The 20,363-nt window shown below is 38.8% G+C and overlaps 1 long non-coding RNA gene across 1 annotated transcript in view; it reads left to right on the top strand.

Moving 5' to 3' along the window:
* Nucleotides 1–598: 598 nt before the first annotated feature.
* Nucleotides 599–20,363, top strand: part of LOC122240086 — a 72,289-nt gene continuing 52,524 nt past the window's right edge. The window contains exons 1-2 of the long non-coding RNA XR_006219412.1: nucleotides 599–656; nucleotides 1,837–1,965. This is a non-coding gene — a long non-coding RNA (uncharacterized LOC122240086). The remainder of the gene's footprint in view (nucleotides 657–1,836; nucleotides 1,966–20,363) is intronic.

Raw genomic sequence — 20,363 nt, 5'->3', positions numbered from 1 at the left:
AGGAAAATAATCCTACTTGACTCTTCTGGGGACCTCAAACCCCAATCTAGTTTAAACACATCTAAAGGGGAAACACACAAAGTGTGTATTGTTTCTGCATGAGTCTGTGATAAATAAAAAAATATATGTATATGTTTTAAGAGAGTATTTGATTTAGAAAATCAAAATAAAGTATGCTACTTTTCATCACCTGATTGTTGAAGAATCCTTTTAATGAAATTAAGCTTTGTTTCATAACTGATGCAATGATTGTACATGATTAGGTGAACTCCAAAGGAATTTTCACCTAACCAGATACCTGGTAAGAAAGCATATTTGCTTTCAGAAATTTAGTGTTACTAGGAACAAAAAGTATCTGCATATTCTCCATATGGAGGGCTATGGTTGATAGTAGAATCAGTAAATTGCCATAAATACTAGCAATTCCATTCTATGATGGTTTGGGCTATTTGTTACAGCAAAGTTCCTCCTTTGATTCTGGCCAGCTTGAAGCCTCCCCGTAAACTTCATGATTCTGCAGCTGCAGACAGTGTCTGAGCACAGAATATAGGAAAGGCCTTCTCTGCTCACAGAGTTTATATTTGTTTCTCTCTCCTAGGGAATGGATCAGGCTTTTAAGAAATTACTTCTGTGATGAAGAGAGGAAAAGATCCCAGGTAGGTTTTTTATTACTACATGTCATCAAGGAAACAACCAGCTTGGGAATTGCCTCACCAGGTTGCCTGGACATTCCCTAAATCTGTTAGTGACCAGAGAGCTTAGCTTGATATATACATAGGGAGATGATAGATAGATAGACAGATAGATAGATGATAGATGATAGATAGATAGATAGATAGAACAAAATTTTAAATTATACTTCTGGCTATGATGTGCTCTTATAACCACTTCTAAGAAGCAGCAAGGCAATTTTTAGACACAGCTGCCCAGGAGAGTTGCTAGGGCAAGGCCTGAGTAGGTTAGCAGAAGGGTATTTTTATGCTGCAGTTGTAGCTATGGTATCCACTAGCTGCCTCCAGAGATGGCACTTGGGATTTGCTATCCCCTCACTGGGGAGATTAGAAGGTCCTTGAACTGTTCTTGCCAATTAAAGATATCCAGAAAGAAGCAGTGGGGCATTCTGAGGCTCATGGTTTTCTTTGTCCAGCTAGCTCTTATATGTCACTCATCACAGCTTCCTAAGTTCTTGTGTGGGCCTTTTAAGCTAATGCAACTTGTCTTCCTTAGCCTTTCAATAGAATCTACTTCTGCCCCATATTAAATTGATTGTTTTGATAGGGCAGGACAGGGGAGCAAGCTTGGCATTTAATTGTCCAGAGACTTGACAAGCACTGATCCTGTTTTTATTAGTTGGGCATTATCTTGGCTTTTCTACATTAAAGGCCAGTCCCATAGGCTTATTTCCAGTACCTTTGGTGACAGAGTTAGAGGGAACCTATTACATGCCAAATATGTCTACTGTAAATGTAGCAAAAACAGCTGAGTCATGTAGGGGTGCTGATTTGGCTGCTTTATAGTTTTGAGTCAAAGAAGTTAGTAAGCTAAGTCTCTTGTTTCCTTAATTGGTGCAGACATCCAGTCCTCCTTTGCATCTGCTTCTGGATATTGGAAATGTTGGCCTGGCTTCTGTTTTGTTTTTGTTTTGTTTCCATATACTTTTGCATTGCTTAATACTTTTCACAGTATTTGCCAGGATTTCAATGCTAAAAATATATATCATGCCAGACAGAGTCTAGTGGCAGAAGAAGAGGGAAATGAAATAAAACAGAAAAAAAAATCAAGAGAAAGAACTATTTTGGCAGAAATTTTGTACAGTTTCCTTTCTCCATAATGTAGATTCTTTACCCAAGGAATTTCCACCACCTTGTGTGAACAGAGAACAGAGAGCGAACAGAGAGCATGTAGGAGCAGGTGGCCAGCAGCCCTGGGACGGGGTGGGGGACAGAAACTCAGCACCTGACTGAGGTAAGGAGGATTTCCTAATGCAAAAACTTGGAAGTAATCTTATCCCCGTGAGCTAAAATTTATTTAATGCTTGTAGCTTTTGCCAAGTAGCTCCAAATCATGCATTATTGGGTGGTTATTTATTTAATATTCTCTGTCAATGGTTTTCTTACTGAGGGACAATTTACCAGTGTTTGATTTTGATAGTGGAATATTTGGGGACAAAAGAACAAATAAACTCTGCCTCATTTAGAGCTTTTTGTACAAACAAATGGCTTAACATTTTCAATCTTTCACGTTATGTCTCCACCATGCAAGTGCCTTGAACAACCGTGGGTATAGCAGGGGAAAAAATGTACTATCTGAGGGCTCTCCAGTTAGATCCCCAGCATAACTGGGCCACTTGAAATCTTGGAAATATCTTTAAGGAAGCAGAATATCAAGAAGCATTGTAACTTAAACACTGTTTTAGGTACCCTGCATTGGTGTCTTCCTAAGGCAGAGTAGTTAGACTTTTCAAGCTTTAGGAGGATGTAATCTCCATCTGAATTAATTCTTTCCTGTGTCAGTCAACAATAACATTTCTCAAAGTCTCTTCCTGAAAATATTAGTTCTGAGAGATATCCACGACTGTTCTTAAATGGGCAAGGTGGGAACGGGGAGTTGCCTGGTCAAATAAATTCAGGAAGCAAAGGCTTTGGCAAAGGTAAATGATTATTGCAGGAACCTTTAATATGCTAAGAACCCTGTGAAACTTTAAAAAAAGAAATACGGACACAATTGCCCAAGGGATGGTTTTTAGGAGATAAGCATTTCTTAAGACAAACATTCCAAAACACATAATTTGGGGAGAAACATTCAGGATTATAATTCAGTTATCATGCCCAGTTTATGCTACAAATAAGAAACACCTTGAGCTGGGATTAGTAGTGGTGACCTTGGTTCCTATGAATAGTATTTGGTTTTTGCTTACATCTGTTATGAGGTGATAATGTAATTAAGCCATTGAAGACTGAATTAGAACTGGGTGTATCTTGTGTTTTTATTGATATAAACCTTAGACATGGGGGTGATGTGTTGTGATGGTTGCGTCAATGATAGTGTTTTTACTTCCAAACTAGTCAGAATGAAAACAATAATAACAAAAATTAGAAACACTTTTAAAAAAACGGACTCAAAGAAAAGCAAGCAGTGAAATATTTTGTATATGTCTTTTGAGAAGCTGAGAAGTCACACACAAATAATGAAATAGCTTCTGTATTTATAAACTTCTAGAGGACAAATAATACACTTATTCATGTTTGTACATCTTTAGTATGTATTTACTAGATAATTGATGATGCTTTTAAATGAATGAAAACAACTCATCAGAAATTCAGCCTTCATACATCATGCTATTGGAATGTCCTGCTTTATCTACAAGGATAAAAAATTAAAACCTTTCTCTATATTTTTAGTTTAAAACTTTAGGAATAAAAATATTTTCAAGTGTTTTCTCTTAAAATTTGAAATAGTATAAACTAACTTTGATGAGGCAATAAGACTTTTTGTTCATAAATATTTTTGTCCCATCACAATGAGTAATTATTCTATAAATTCTGGTTATTCTAAGCAGACATAGTCTTTTCTCATTCCTTTTTGTAAAGTCATGGTTGCCAGCTGAGTATACACGTACAATGATTGACATGACGCCTCTAGTTTTGTCTTCCATTAATGCTTTGTCAAGGGCTCTCTCCAGATGGCCCTTAAAGTTAATGGGTTGCTTGTGTTCCTCCAGCCTTTCCATAACAAAACTAATTCATTTGCCTTGGTAACTGAAAGTATAATGCATCTGCCTGTTTACCCCCTGAATCTTAGGATCATATTCATAGGGAGACTTGTGCTTGTGTGTGTGTGTGTGTGTGCGCGCGTGTGTGTGCACACATGCACACACTCATCTTTTTCTTTAGTCCCATTAAACAAAAGCATTGGTGTTTGTCAGTTATGGAATAATTTTAATATAGTGTATGGTGATAACATCCATCAGGGGTGTGAAGTAATTTGTATCTTCAAAAATGGCCTTAGATCTCATGATGGAATACAAAATAAAGGGGACACACAACGCAAAAAATAACTGCTATTATTGTACTACTAAATAAGGTTTAAAAAGTATAAATCAGTAAAAAAAATTTAAAGCTTAATTTGAAAACCAGGTACTATTTGATAGAAACAGAGAAAGATAAACATTGAGGATAATTGAAAGAGTACACAGTGAGTCAGAACTACCATTTTAGTACCAAGAAGTTCTGTACGAAAATGAAAGGAAATCCAAAGATGAAAGAAGAATGAGTATAGTTATTATAGTATTTATTTAGAATACAGGACTATATGAAGCTTATTATTTTATCCTACTGTGTTTCGATTTTATGGCCACTTATTTCTTCATGTGTAGTTCTAAAGACTCATTGTTTGAAGTTATTGCTTCTCAATATGTTCTACTTAAAGCCCAAATAACAGAAGACCCGGAAAAACTCCTTTTTATACTTTTTTGGGTCCCTGGATAGTGTAATACAATGAAATAAAATCATTTCAAGTATCATGCAGATGTGTATTATTTTTTTCTTGGCTAATTCTTTTCAAGAAAGCCAGCTTTAACGGCCTGGCTACATTTTGTTCTTATGAAAGATACACTGCAATTATGTTATAACATTGTGCTGAATGTGGTTCCACACAAGAAGGATGGCAGAAATTCTTTTAAATTTCATTTTGCCAAGACCTAAGGAAGAGATCGATGCTATAATCTTTCCTTTTCGATTCACATAAATTGCCAGTAACTGTTTTCTTGAATTAATATATATCAGTTCAATTTAGAAAAAAAATTATTTTGAGGGATGAAAATGGTTCCTTTTTACAGTAAAAGGGTTCAAGAAACACCAACATAGAAGTTCTTTTCTCTAAGTCCACTGCAGTAAAGTCAACTCTTGCTGACAATCCCAGATAATGACCATGGCTTACATTTATGTAGTACTTTGCAATTTTCAAAGTGTGTTCTTGTCATTATTTCATGAGAACTCGTATTAAGTGTGCAAAATAGGCCAGGATGAAGAGAAACCAAGGTCCTGAGATATGAAGTGACTTGTAGAAGATCACACCAGCAGATATTTGCAAATGACATATGTGATAAAGGGTTAGTATCCAAAATCTATGAAAACCTTATTAAACTCAACACCCAAAAAACAAATAATCCAATTTAAAATGGGCAGAAGGCATGATCAGACATTTCTCCAAAGAAGACATACATGAAAAGATGCTCAACGTCACTCACCATCAGAGAAATACAAATCAATACTATGATGAGATATCACCTCACACCTGTCAGAATGGCTAAAATTAACAACACAGGGAACAACAGATGGTGGTGAGGATATTGGAGGAAGGGGAACCCTTTTACACTGTTGGTGGGAATGCAAACTAGTGCAGCCACTCTGGAAAACAGTGTGAAGTTTTCTTAAAAAGTTAAAAGTAGATGGGGTACCTCGGTGACTCAGTCAGTTAAATGTCTGACTCTTGATTTCGGCTCAGGTCATGATCTCATGGTTCATGACACTGAGCCCTGCATCAGGTTCTGTGCTGACAGTGCAGAACCTGCTTGGGATTGTCTCTCTAGGTTATTACCCAAAGGATACAAAAATACAGATTTGAAGGAGTACAGGCACCCCAATGTTTATAGCAGCACTATTGACAATAGCCAAACTATGGAAAGAGCCCAAATATCCATCAACTGATGAATGGATAAAGAAGGTGTTTATTACTCAGGAATATTAGTCATCAAAAGGAATGAAATCTTGCCATTTGCAATGTTGTGAATGGAGCTAGAGTATATTATGCTAACTAAGCAAAATAAGTCAGTCAGAGAAAGACAAATACCATATGATGTCACTCTTATGTGGAATTTAAGAAACAAAACAGATGAACATAGAGGATGGGGTAAAAAAGAGAGAGGGAAGCAAACCATAACAGAATATTAACTATAGAGTACTAACTGAGGGTTGATAGAAGGAGGTGGGTAGGGGATGAACTAAATGGGTGATGGGTGTTAAGGAGGGCACTTGTGATGAGCACTGGGTGTTATATGTAAGTGACGAATCACTAAATTCTACATCTAAAACCAATTTTACTGTATATGTTAACTAACTAGAATTTAAATAAAAGCTTGAAAAAAAAAGATCATACAACTAATGAATGACAGTACTTGGTTGGATTGCCACCGTGGTTTACACTCTCAGGTGTGTGTGTGTGTGTGTGTGTGTGTGTGTGTGTGTGTGTGTGTGTGTTTCATAAACAGAATCGTTGATAATATGGTTCAGCAGTTTAGAATAATTATAATAGTTAACATCTGTATAATGCTTTTCACTTTACTGAATGATTTCATGTCCTTTACCTTACTTAAGTTTTATGGTAACTTTAGCCGTATCTATTTTTATCATCTGCATCCCCATTTTACACATGAGGAAGCCAAGGCTCAGAGATCTCACGTGACCTTGGCTCTGGCAGATCCTGGACTGAGGTGTTGACCAGTCTGGAAGGTCTAAAAACGAGGCAATATCAGAACATTCCATTCCTGTGGTAACAGTGCTGTAGTGCTGGAACACATTTTATTTGGATCTTTGCAATTACATGACAATTTACTATGAATCTTTTCAGGGTGAAAGAATTCTCTGAATGCCATGTGAATACTCTGACTTCTTCAACAAACACTTAGGTTCTTCCATTAACCTAGAAGGAAATCAGCCAAGATTCTGTATAGCATGGTGCCAATATGAGAGATTCATAAAGAATAGCTTTCATATTGTTATTCTTGATTTATATTATTTACGACTGGCTTTCTTTAGAATTAAGCACTGTTAGATTTCCACCTTAACATAAAGAGGGGCTGTTGCCGTTACTTCTACTTCTTCCCACCCATTCAGTGTGAGCAAGCTGATCTCTTGAACATCAGCTGTGAATTCCCAAGACCTTCTCTCAGCCCTTAGCATGCTTGATTTTTCTAGAATGAAGAATTTGACACTGTTTAATTCCCTTCTTTTGAAAGTTCTCTTTCTTTGCTTCTGTGGTATTTTTCTGCAACCTCTGTATCTGGTGGCTACCCTTCTTTAACCCACTCTGAATTTACAGGCATCAGAGATAATTAATCCATGATTATATATTGTCTGCGTACATAAAAAGCCTTAGTTGAGGCGCCTGGGTGGCTCAGTCAGTTGGGCATTCGACTCTTGATTTTGGCTCAGGTCATGATCCGAGGGTCATGGAATCAAGCCCTGAGTCAGGCTCTGCACTGAGTGTGGAGCCTGGTTAAGATATTATCTCTCTCTCTCTCTCTCTCTCTCTCTCTCTCTCTCTCTCTCTGCCTCTATCCACTTGTTCTCTCTCTCTGTAAAATTAAAAAAAGGCTTAGCACTCAGGGTTTGCAGTAATACAGTTACTTTCTATGGCTATTTTTTTCACCATTTTCCTGTACCCTGTAAACCCAGCCCTCCAGCCAAACTAAACACTTGGCAGTAATTGGGAAACAAAAATCTACCAAAATTCAACTTGAGGAAATGTTACAAAGGGAATCACCTAAGGGTTTCTTTAAAGTGAGAACTCTTCTTATTCACCTAAAATGTGTTTCCATTTGAGTTGTTTTTTACTCATAATCAGATTTCTTTCTAAACTTGAATTACCTATAATGAGAATGAGAATGCTTACTTATTACCCCAGATGTTCATATAGAAACTTGTCCACAAATGGCCATAAAAGCAGCATCCATAATAGCCAAAAGGTGGAAACAACCCAAATATCCATCAACTGATGTATGGATAACCAGTATATGGTATATCCATACAATGGTATATGATTCAGCAATGAAAAGAAATAGACTCTTGATATACATGATCTAACATGGATGAACCCTGAAAACTGATGGCTAAGTGAAAGAAGCCAGTGACAAAGGACAAGATATTGGTAATTTTTATTTATAGGAAGTGTCTAGAATAGGCAAATCCATAGACACAAAGTAGATTAGTGGCTGCCAAGAGCTGTGGGGGATGGAGAATTAGGGTGTGATGTCTAAGAGATGTGGAGTTATGGGGAGGGAGATGAAAATATTCTAAAATTGTTTGGGGCGGTATTTGCACAATGCTATTAATACACAGATAACCACTGAATTATATACTTTGAATTGTATGGTATGTGAATTTTATCTCCATAAACCTTTTTTTAAAAAAAGAATAAAAGGTCAGCAAGATGGCTGAATAAGAGGTCCCCTGTTGTATTCCTCTTTGGCAATAATAATTTGGCAGCCACTCATGGACAAAATTGCCTTGGTGGAAGCTTTTGTGGAGGTGGCTAAATCTGTGGCTGGGACCACAGAAGTAGAAATAGCTCTTTATCCCAGAGGACTCAGCCACAGCCCTCTGTGGCTTGATCCTGTCACCAGCATCATATACCAAATGACCCAGAAGGAGTCATATCCACCTAAGTAGTAAGCATACAGACCTCTGTCGTGGCTGTAGACCCTGAAGTGTCCTATGAATCAGCTCTAGATCTTCTTGGTTATGATCTGGAAGATCCTTGAGGTAAGTCCACCAAACTTGGCCTGATGGTAGAGTCTAAAAGGGTCCAATAACTGGGCTTCAGACCCTTTCAGCCACAGTTCATTAGTAGCCATGCTGGCACAGGAACTCAGCAGGAAACATTCCCAAGTACCCCCAGAGATCTATGACTAGTCCCCACCTAGTCATAGTCTATGGATTGATCTGTTGGCACAGGAATCAGGTAGGAGAAGTTTTGGGCCTACACATGGCTCCAGGCCCCTCTCAACTGCAGTCTGTAAGCAGGCCTGCCAGTACAGGGACGCAAACATAGACATGTCTGTCTGCTCCCCCATAAATTCTGAAAGAGCCCCACACTCGGCTCCAGCCTCCTCCTAGCTACAGTCTGCAAGCATTTTTGTGAGTCCAGGGACCCAGAAGGAAACACTCCCATTTACACATCCAGGGATTCTGAAAGGGCCTTAGAGGGGCACTTGGGTGGCTCAGTCAGTTGAGCATCAGCATCTGACTTCAGCTTAAGTCATGATCTCACGGTTCATGGGTTTGGGCCTGTGTCAGCCTCTATGCTGACAGCTCCGAGCCTGCAGCCTACTCCAAGTTTTATGTCTCCCTTGCTTTCTGCCCCTTCCCTGCTCATGTTCTGTCTCTCTCTTTCTCTAAAAAATAAACATTAGAAAAAAAAATTTTTTTTAATGAAAGGGCCTTATAGTTAGCTTCAACCCCTCCCACCCGCAGTCCACAAACAATCCTGCTGGCACAGGGACCTGTCAGGAGACACTCCTGTGTGTACCTCAGGAGATTCTGAAACAACCATATACTTGGCTCCAGTCATGGTAACGGGGCAGCCCAACCTACCCAGGGACTTGGTGGGAGACACGTTCATTCATGTCTCCTGGGTAAGATCTGCAGACATAATCTTGCCTGTGGACCTTGAAATAGCAGTAGGGCTCAGTTCTAGCACCTCTCAGCCATGGTCCAGGGCTAGTCCTTTTCACCCAGGGACCTACCCAGTGACCCAGCAGGAGTCTTCCAGGGACCTGGTGGGAGTCACATCTATGCACACCTGCTATCAGGTCCACTGTCTGAGGACCTAACTGTGGACCGTGAAGTGGACTCTTGTCCCAGCGCAACCCTACTGAACAAGGTATTAGAGTCAGTCCCGTCCACCTGGGGACTAGACAGAATCTGCCAAGCAGTTGTAAGAAGGAAGTTTATAGTGATAAATTTCTACATTAAGAAGAAAGATTTCAAATAAACAACCCAACTTGACACCTGAAGGAATTAGAAAAAGAAGAAAAAACTAAGCCAAAAGTTAGAAGGAAGGAAATAATAGAGATTAGAGCAGAAATAAATTAAATATACTTGAAACACAATAGAAAAAATCAATGAAATTAAAAGGTTGTTTTTTAAAAGATAAACAAAATTAACACCCTTAGCTTAGCTAAACTAACCAAGAAAAAAAGAGGAAGGACTAAAACAAAATTGTCAATGAAAGAGGGGACATAATTGATACCACAGAAATACAAAAGAAGCTACTATTAACAATTATATGCCAAAAAACTAGATAACCTAGAAGAAATGAAAAAGTTCCTAGAATCATACAACCTACAACATACATAGCAAGTCCAAATTATGAAGAAATAAAAATTTAACAGTCCAATAACAATTGAAGAGATACAAGCAATAATAAAAAACCTCCCCCAAAATAAAAGCCCTAAACTAATGGCTCTTTGGGTGAATTCTACCAAACTTTTAAAGAATAATTAATGCCAATGCTTCTCAAATTCCCCCAATGTTTGAAGAAGAAGGAACACTCCCAAACTCATTTTATGAGGCTGTACCATTACTCTGATACCAAAGCCAGATAATGGCACTATAAAAGAAAAGAAAGCTACAGGCCAATATCTCTGATGAAAATAGATGCAAAAATTCTGAACAAAATACTAGCAAACAAAATTCAATAGCACATTAAAAGGATGATACCCATGATCAAGTAGGATCCATGCCTGGGATGGAAGCATGGTTCAACATGCAAATGACTAAACATGATGTGCCACGTTAATAAATGAAAGGAAAATCATTTGATCCTCTCAACAGATGCAAAAAAAGAATTTGACAAAATTCAACACCCATTCATGATAAAAACTATCAACAAATTGGTTATAGAAGGAACATAGTTCAACATAGTAAAGGCCATATATGAAAAGTCCACAGCAAATATTATATGAAATGGTGAGAAGTTGAAAGCTTTTCCTCTAAGATCAGGAACAAGACAAGGATGCCTGCTCTCACCACTCCTATTCAACATAGTACTGGAAGTCCTAGCCACAGTAGCTAACTAGGCTAGCAAAAAGAAATAAAAGGCATTCATATCAGAAAGGAAGAAGTAAAATTGTCTCTGTTTATGTATTATATGACCTTATATGTAGAAAACTCTAAAGACTCCACCAAAAAACTGTTAGAACTAATAAACAAATTCAGCAACGCTGCAGTATGCAAAATCAATATGCAAAAATTAGATGCATATCTATACACTAACAACAAACTATCTGCAAAAAAGTAAAGAAAACAATCATATAAAATAGCATAAAACAATAAAAATACTTAGGCATAAATGTAAGGAGATAAAAGATCTGTATATGAAAAACTCTAAAAAACTGATGAAATAAATAGAAGAAAACACAAGTAAATGAAAAAATATCACATGTTCATGTATCAAAAGAGATAGTGTTGTTAAAAATGTCCACATTAGCCAAAGCCATCCATAGATTCAATGCAGTCGCTATCAAAATTTCAATGGCATTTTCCACAGAAATGAAAAACAGTCCTACAATGTGTTTGGAATCACAAAAGATCCTGAATAGCCAAGGCAGTCTTGAAGAAGAACAAAGTTGGAGGCATCACACTCCTGATTTCAAAATCTTACAAAGCTAGAGTAGTCAGAACAATGTAGTACAGGTGTAAAAACAGACACATCAACCAATGGAGCAGAATCAACAGTCCATAAATAAAGCCATTCATATATGGCCAAGAAATATTTGGCAAGGAAGCCAAGACTACTCAATAGGGAAAGGATAATCTCTTCAATAAATGGTATTGGTTATCCACATACAAAAGAGTGAAACCAGACCCCTATCTTACACCACCCAGAAAAATTAACTCAAAATAGATTAAGAACTTAAACATAAGAACTGAAACTGTAAAAGTCCTAGAAGAAAACATAGGGAAAAACTCCTTGACATTGGTCTTGGCAATAATTGTTTGGATATAACACCAAAAGCACAAGCAACAAATAAAAAAATCAATAAGCAGGACTATATCAAACTAAAAGGCTTCAACACAGCATGAACAAACGAACAAGAAAAACAAAACAAAACAATCAACAAAATTAAAAGGTAACCCACAGAGCAGGAGAAAATATTTGCAAGTTGTATATATCTGATAAGTAGTTAATATCCAAAAAATATAAAGAACTTGTATGATTCAGCAGCACAAAAACAATTGGCAAAGGATCTGAATAATCATATTTCCAAAAAAGACCTATAGTCTGCCAACAGGTACACAAAAAAGTGCTCAACATCAGTAATCATCAGGGAAATGCAAATCAAAATCATAATGAGATATCACCTCACATCTGTTAGAATGACTATTACCAAAAAGATAAGACATAACAAGTGCTGGTAAGGATGTGGAGAAAAGGAAACCTTTGTGCACTGTTGGTGGAAGTGAAAACTGGTACCGCCACCATGGAAAACAGTATGGAGGTTTCTCAAAAAATTAAAAATAGAAATACCATATGATCCAACAATTCCACTTCTGGGTATATATCCAAAGGAAATGAAATCACTATCTTGGAGAGAAATCTGCACCCCCATGTTCATTGCAGTGTCATTTATGTAGCCAACACATGGAAACAACACAAGTGTTCATTAACAGGTACAATGCAATATTATTCAGCCATAAAAAGAAGGAAATTCTGCCATTTGAGACAACATGAATGAATCTTGAGGGCATTAAGCTAAGTGAAATAAGTCAGACAGAGAAATACAAATACTGTATGATCTCATTTATATGTGGAATCTAAAAAGTCAGCTCATAGAAACAGTAAAATGGTGGTTACCAGGGGCTGGGTGTGGGGGGACTGTGGAGACACTGGTCAAGAGGTACAAACTTTCAATCACAATATGAATAAGTTTTGAGAAGTTCACGTACAGCATGGTGACTATAGCTGACAAAACTGTAGCATATACTTGAAATTTTCTAAGAGAGTAGAACTTGAATGTTTTCAATACACACACACACACACACACATGATTTAAAAGAAAGCAAATAAAAAAAAACAGGAGTCTTTTGAAACTTTCATTTTAGAGAGACAAACAAGCTTCCTAGTCAGTTAATTTTTTCAAGAGTTACTTAAACATAAAACCAAGAGGGGATACTAAGAAGACATATAAGAAATATCAGGTAATTGTTATGCAGTTTCTTAATACTATTTACCTATTTCCTCTAACAACACAGATCACCCCTGAGGTGGCATCAGACAATATTAAAACTTCCTAATGCATGTATTTTGACTATGCAATAAATATTTAGGGAAGCCAGAAGCCACGTATTAACTTAGGCCTTATCTATAAAGGAATATCATGTTAATTATCTGAACCAGATTGACAGGTATATTCAGAAAGTAAAAGAATTAGTAAAATAAAATTTCTTCTGAATTCACTAGGCAAGCGTCATATGTAATGAAGTTGTTTTTCTATATTATATCAATGGAGCCTAAAATCCCTAAGTCATATGTGTTGAACAAATAAATAAAAATGGTTGAAACAGCTGTACAAGTAGATAACACTTCAGTACATATTCTATACAATTAGCCAAGGATCCACTTTAGTCTGAAGCCAGAGAAAAGAATGCTTTCATTCTTTTTTGAAAATCATGTGATATAGTGGCTCTCAGAACCTCTGTTAAGGGTTGTGCAGTTGGTACTGGATAGAACCAAGATATTTTGGTTGCTGTGGTCTGAATGTTTGTGTCCCTCCCACACCATTCATATGTTGAAATCCTAATGTCCAATATGATGGTGTGTAGTATGTGGGGGTCTTTGGGAAGTGATTAGGTCATTTAATTAGGCAGACACCTCATGAATGAGATTAATGCTCTTATAAAAGAGACCCAAGAGAGCTCCCCTACCCCTTCCACCATGTGAGAAGTCTGCTGCCCCGACAAAGTCCTTCACCAAACCATGCTGGCTCCATGACTTCAGACTTCCAACTTCAGAACTGTGAGAAATACATTTCTGTTTCTAAGTCACCCAGACTGTGGCATTTGTGATAGCAGCCTGGACAGATGAAGACACTAGTTAAATGAGATAAGCGAAGTAAAAATTGCTCTAGGATAAAGCAGTATTATTTCCCTCTAGAAACCTGCACTTCCTTATCAAATGGTGTAAATAAGTAAGGATCAACAATCCTCGGCTTTTCCTCTAGATCAGCAGTGATCAAATTTCAGTGCCATAAGTATTAGTGTATTTGTTATAATGCATAGCCCTAGGCCCTTCAGTGACATAGTGGGTCTCCGCAGGGACCCAGGGATCAGCTTTCAAAATAAACACCATAGTGATGCTGATAGAAGTGGTGTGTAGGCTACATTTTGAGAAATACTAGCATGTGAATTTTCCTTATCCCTTGATGCTTGCTATCAGATTAAATGTATCAATGGTAACAGCTAACAAAAAGAGAAGACTTCCCTCAGATTATTTGAGCTAAGGTCACAATAGGTGGCTCATTTTCTTTTCTTTTCTTTTCTTTTTTTTCAATATATGAAGTTTATTGTCAAATTGGTTTCCATACAACACCCGTGTGTTCATCCCAAAAGGTGCCCTCCTCGATAACCATCACCCACCCTCCCCCCCTCCCACCCCCCATAAACCCTCAGTTTGTTCTCAGTTTTTAAGAGTCTCTTATGCTTTGGCTCTCTCCCACTCTAATTTCCTTTTTTTTTTTTTCCTTCCCCTCCCCTATGGGTTTCTGTTAAGTTTCTCAGGATCCACCTAAGAGTGAAAACAGATGGTATCTGTCCTTCTCTGTATGGCTTATTTCACTTAGCATCACACTCTCCAGTTCCATCCACGTTGCTACAAAGGGCCATGTTTCATTCTTTCTCATTGCCACGTAGTACTCCATTGTGTATATAAACCACAATTTCTTTATCCATTCATCAGTTGATGGACATTTAGGCTGTTTCCATAGTTTGGCTATTGTTGAGAGTGCTGCTATAAACATTGGGGTACAAGTGCCCCTATGCATCAGTACTCCTGTATCCCTTGGGTAAATTCCTAGCAGTGCTACTGCTGGGTCATAGGGTAGGTCTATTTTTAATTTTTTGAGGAACCTCCACACTGTTTTCCACAGCGGCTGCACCAGTTTGCATTCCCACCAACAGTGCAAGAGGGTTCCCGTTTCTCCACATCCTTTCCAGCATCTATAGTCTCCTGATTTGTTCATTTTGGCCACTCTGACTGACGTGAGGTGATATCTGAGTGTGGTTTTAATTTGTATTTCCCTGATGATGAGCGATGTTGAGCATCTTTTCATGTGCCTGTTGGCCATCCGGATGTCTTCTTTAGAGAAGTGTCTATTCATGTTTTCTGCCCATGTCCCAGTAGTTCATTTTTGCTTCTAATTCCCTAGCCTTTGGAGATGTGTCAAGTAAGAAATTGCTACGGCTGAGGTCAGAGAGGTCTTTTCCTGCTTTCTCCTCTAGGGTTTTGATGGTTTCCTGTCTCACATTCAGGTCCTTTATCCATTTTGAGTTTATTTTTGTGAATGGTGTAAGAAAGTGGTCTAGTTTCATTCTTCTGCATGTTGCTGTCCAGTTCTCCCAGCACCATTTGTTAAAGAGACTGTCTTTTTCCATTGGATGTTCTTTCCTGCTTTGTCAAAGATTAGTTGGCCATACGTTTGTGGGTCTAGTTTTGGGGTTTCTATTCTATTCCTTTGGTCTATGTGTCTGTTTTTGTGCCAATACCATGCTGTCTTGATGATTACATCTTTGTAGTAGAGACTAACGTCTGGGATTGTGATGCCTCCTGCTTTGGTCTTCTTCAAAATTAATTTGGCTATTCGGGGCCTTTTGTGGTTCCATATGAATTTTAGGATTGCTTATTCTAGTTTTGAGAAGAATGCTGGTACAATTTTGATTGGGGTTGCATTGAATATGTAGATAGCTTTGGGTAGTATTGACATTTTGACAATATTTATTCTTCCAATCCATGAGCACGGATGTTTTTCCATTTCTTTATATCTTTTTCAATTTCCTTCATAAGCTTTCTATAGTTTTCAGCATACAGATCTTTTACATCTTTGGTTAGATTTATTCCTAGGTATTTTATGCTTCTTGGTGCAATTGTGAATGGGATCAGTTTCTTTATTTGTCTTTCTGTTGCTTCATTATTATTAGTGTATGAGAATGCAACTGATTTCTGTACATTGATTTTGTATCCTGCAACTTTGCTAAATTCATGTATCAGTTCTAGCAGACTTTTGGTGGAATCTATCGGATTTTTCATGTATAATATGTTATCTGCAAAAAGTAAAAGCTTAACTTCATCTTTGCCAATTTTGATGCCTTTGATTTCCTTTTGTTGTCTGATTGCTGATGCTAGCACTTCCAACACTATGTTAAACAACAGCAGTGAGAGTGGACATCCCTGTCGTGTTCCTGATCTCAGGGAAAAAGCTCTCAGTTTTTCCCCGTTGAGGATGATGTTAACTGTGGGCTTTTCATAAATGGCTTTTATGATCTTTAAGTATGTTCCTTCTATCCCGACTTTCTCGAGGGTTTTTATTAAGAAAGGTTGCTGAATTTTGTCAAATGCCTTTTCTGCATCGATTGACAGGATCATATGGTTCTTATCTTTTCTTTTATTAATGTGATGTATCACATTGATTGATTTACGAATGTTGAACCAGCCCTGCATCCCAGGAATGAATCCCACTTGATCATGGTGAATAATTCTTTTTATATGCTGTTGAATTCGATTTGCTAGTATCTTATTGAGAATTTTTGCATCCATATTCATCAGGGATATTGGCCTACAGTTCTCTTTTTTGGCTGGGTTTCTGTCTGGTTTAGGAATCAAAGTACTACTGGCTTCATAAAATGAGTCTGGAAGTTTTCCTTCCCTTTCTATTTTTTGGAATAGCTTGAGAAGGATAGGTATTATCTCTGCTTTAAACGTCTGGTAGAACTCCCCTGGGAAGCCATCTGGTCCTGGACTCTTATTTGTTGGGAGATTTTTGATGACTGATTCAATTTCTTCGCTGGTTATGGGTCTGTTCAGGCTTTCTATTTCCTCCTGATTGAGTTTTGGAAGAGTGTGGGTGTTTAGGAATTTGTCCATTTCTTCCAGGTTGTCCAGTTTGTTGGCATATAATTTTTCATAGTATTCCCTGATAATTGCTCTTATCTCTGAGGGATTGGTTGTAATAATTCCATTTTCATTCATGATTTTATCATTTGGGTCATCTCCCTTTTCTTTTTGAGAAGCCTGGCTAGAGGTTTATCAATTTTGTTTATTTTTTCAAAAAACCAACTCTTGGTTTCGTTGATCTGCTCTACAGTTTTTTTAGATTCTATATTGTTTATTTCTGCTCTGATCTTTATTATTTCTCTTCTTCTGCTGGGTTTAGGCTGCCTTTGCTGTTCTGCTTCTGTTTCCTTTAGGTGTGCTGTTAGATTTTGTATTTGGGATTTTTCTTGTTTCTTGAGATAGGCCTGGATTGCAATGTATTTTCCTCTAGGACTGCCTTCGCTGCATCCCAAAGCATTTGGATTGTTGTATTTTCATTTTCGTTTGTTTCCATATATTTTTTAATTTCTTCTCTAATTGCCTGGTTGACCCACTCATTCGTTAGTAGGGTGTTCTTTAACCTCCATGCTTTTGGAGGTTTTCCAGACTTTTTCCTGTGGTTGATTTCAAGCTTCATAGCATTGTGGTCTGAAAGTATGCATGGTATAATTTCAATTCTTGTATACTTATGAAGGGCTGTTTTGTGACCCAGTATGTGATCTATCTTGGAGAATGTTCCATGTGCACTCGAGAAGAAAGTATATTCTGTTGCTTTGGGATGCAGAGTTCTAAATATATCTGTCAAGTCCATCTGATCCAATGTATCATTCAGGGCCCTTGTTTCTTTATTGACCGTGTGTCTAGATGATCTATCCATTTCTGTAAGTGGAGTGTTAAAGTCCCCTGCAATTACCACATTCTTGTCAATAAGGTTGCTTATGTTTGTTAGTAATTGTTTTATATATTTGGGGGCTCCTGTATTTGGCACATAGGCATTTATAATTGTTAGCTCTTCCTGATGGATAGACCCTGTGATTATTATATAATGCCCTTCTTCATCTCTTGTTACAGCCCTTAATTTAAAGTCTAGTTTGTCTGATATAAGTATGGCTACTCCAGCTTTCTTTTTGCTTCCAGTGGCGTGATAAATAGTTCTCCATCCCCTCACTCTCAATCTGAAGGTGTCCTCAGGTCTAAAATGAGTCTCTTGTAGACAGCAAAGAGATGGGTCTTGTTTTTTTATCCATTCTGATACCCTATGTCTTTTGGTTGGTGCATTTAGTCCATTTACATTCAGTGTTATTATAGAAAGATATGGGTTTAGAGTCATTGTGATGTCTGTAGGTTTCATGCTTGTAGCGATGTCTCTGGTACTTTGTCTCACAGGATCCCCCTTAGGATCTCTTGTAGGGCTGGTTTAGTGGTGACAAATTCTTCAGTTTTTGTTTGTTTGAGAAGACCTTTATCTCTCCTTCTATTCTAAATGACAGACTTGCTCGATAAAGGATTCTCGGCTGCATATTTTTTTCTGTTCATCACATTAAAGATCTCCTGCCATTCCTTTCTGGCCTGCCAAGTTTCAGTAGAGAGATCAGTCACGAGTCTTATAGGTCTCCCTTTATATGTTAGAGCACGTTTATCCCTTGCTGCTTTCAGAATTTTCTCTTTATCCTTGTGTTTTGCCAGTTTCACTGTGATATGTCGTGCAGAAGATCGATTCAAGTTACGTCTGAAGGGAGTTCTCTGTGCCTCTTGGATTTCAATGCCTTTTTCCTTCCCCAGTTCAGGGAAGTTCTCAGCTATAATTTCTTCAAGTACCCCTTCAGCACCTTTCCCTCTCTCTTCCTCCTCTGGAATACCAATTATGCATATATTATTTCTCTTTAGTGCATCACTTAATTCTCTAATTTTCCCCTCATACTCCTGGATTTTTTTATCTCTCTTTTTCTCAGCTTCTTCTTTTTCCGTAATTTTATCTTCTAGTTCACCTATTCTCTCCTCTGCCTCTTTAATCCAAGCCATGGTTGTCTCCATTTTATTTTGCAGCTCATTGATAGCATTTTTTGGCTCCTCCTGGCTGTTCCTTAGTCCCTTGATCTCTGTAGCAATAGATTCTCTGCTGTCCTTTATACTGTTTTCAAGCCCAGTGATTAATTTTATGACTATTATTCTAAATTCACTTTCTGTTATATTGTTTAAATCGTTTTTGATCAGTTTGTTAGCTGTTGTTATTTCCTGGACGTTTTTTTGAGCGGAATTCTTCCGTTTGGTCATTTTGGATAGTCCCTGGAGTGGTGCGGAACTGCGGGGCACTTCCCCTGTGCTGTCTCGAATAACTTGCGTTGGTGGGTGGGCCGCAGTCAGACCTGATGTCTGCCCCCAGCCCACCACTGGGGCCACAGTCAGACTGGTGTGAACCTTCTCTTCCCCTCTCCTAGGGGCGGGATTCACTGTGGGGTGGCATAGCCCGTCTGGGCTACTTGCACACTGCCAGGCTTGTGGTGCTGGGGAATTGGCGTATTAGCTGGGGTGGATCGGCAAGGTGCACAGGGGCGGGAGGGGCAGACTCAGCTTGCTTATCCTTGGGTGATCCTCTTCGGGAGGGGCCCTACGGCCCCGGGAGAGAGTCAGACCCACTCCCAGAGGGATGGATCCGCAGAAGCACAGCCTTGGGTGTTTGCGCGGAGCGAGCAAGTTCCCTGGCAGGAACTGGTTCCGTTTGGGATTTTGGCTGGGGGATGGGCGGGGGAGATGGAGCTTGCGAGCGCCTTTGTTCCCCGCCAAGCTGAGCTCTGTCGTCCGGGGCTCAACAACTCTCCCTCCTGTTGTCCATCAGCCCTCCCATTCTGCGAGCAGAGCTGTTAGCTTATAACCTTCCAGATGTCAAGTCCCGCTTGCTGTCAGAACACACTCCATCTGGCCCCTCCGCTTTTGCAAGCCAGACTTGGGGGCTCTGCTTGGCCAGTGGGCCGCCTCTCCGCCCTGGCTCCCTCCCGCCAGTCCGTGGAGCGTGCACCGCCTCGCCGCCCTTCCTACCCTCTTCCGTGGGCCTCTTGTCTGCGCTTGGCTCCGGAGACTCCGTTCTGCTAGTCTTCTGGTGGTTTTCTGGGTTATTTAAGCAGGTGTAGGTGGAATCTAAGTGATCAGCAGGACGCACGGTGAGCCCAGTGTCCTCCTACGCCGCCATCTTCCCAGGATCCCCCGGTGGCTCATTATCCATGATGATAATATTGTGGCCACTTGGTGAGATGAGAAGGCTGGAGGTTGGATGATACTGAGAAATGCTGCAATGATAAGAGATTGTCCACTTTGAGTTAGGTGAGAAACACTGAAGCCCCAGCTCCTGCAGATCCAAATGTCCATCAAAATAGGAACAAAGGTTCCCAGTGTTTTGTAAGCAAACCCCACATTCCACTCTGTACATTTCTCTCCGAAACCTCCAAAAGGTCACATCTGTGAAAGAGGGATACTGGGGCCAGCAACAGCTTTATCATATT

This window comes from Panthera tigris, chromosome B4, assembly GCF_018350195.1.
Source record: "Panthera tigris isolate Pti1 chromosome B4, P.tigris_Pti1_mat1.1, whole genome shotgun sequence".
Classification (NCBI taxonomy): Eukaryota; Metazoa; Chordata; class Mammalia; order Carnivora; family Felidae; genus Panthera; species Panthera tigris.
This window is presented reverse-complemented; position numbering and strand designations above follow the sequence as displayed.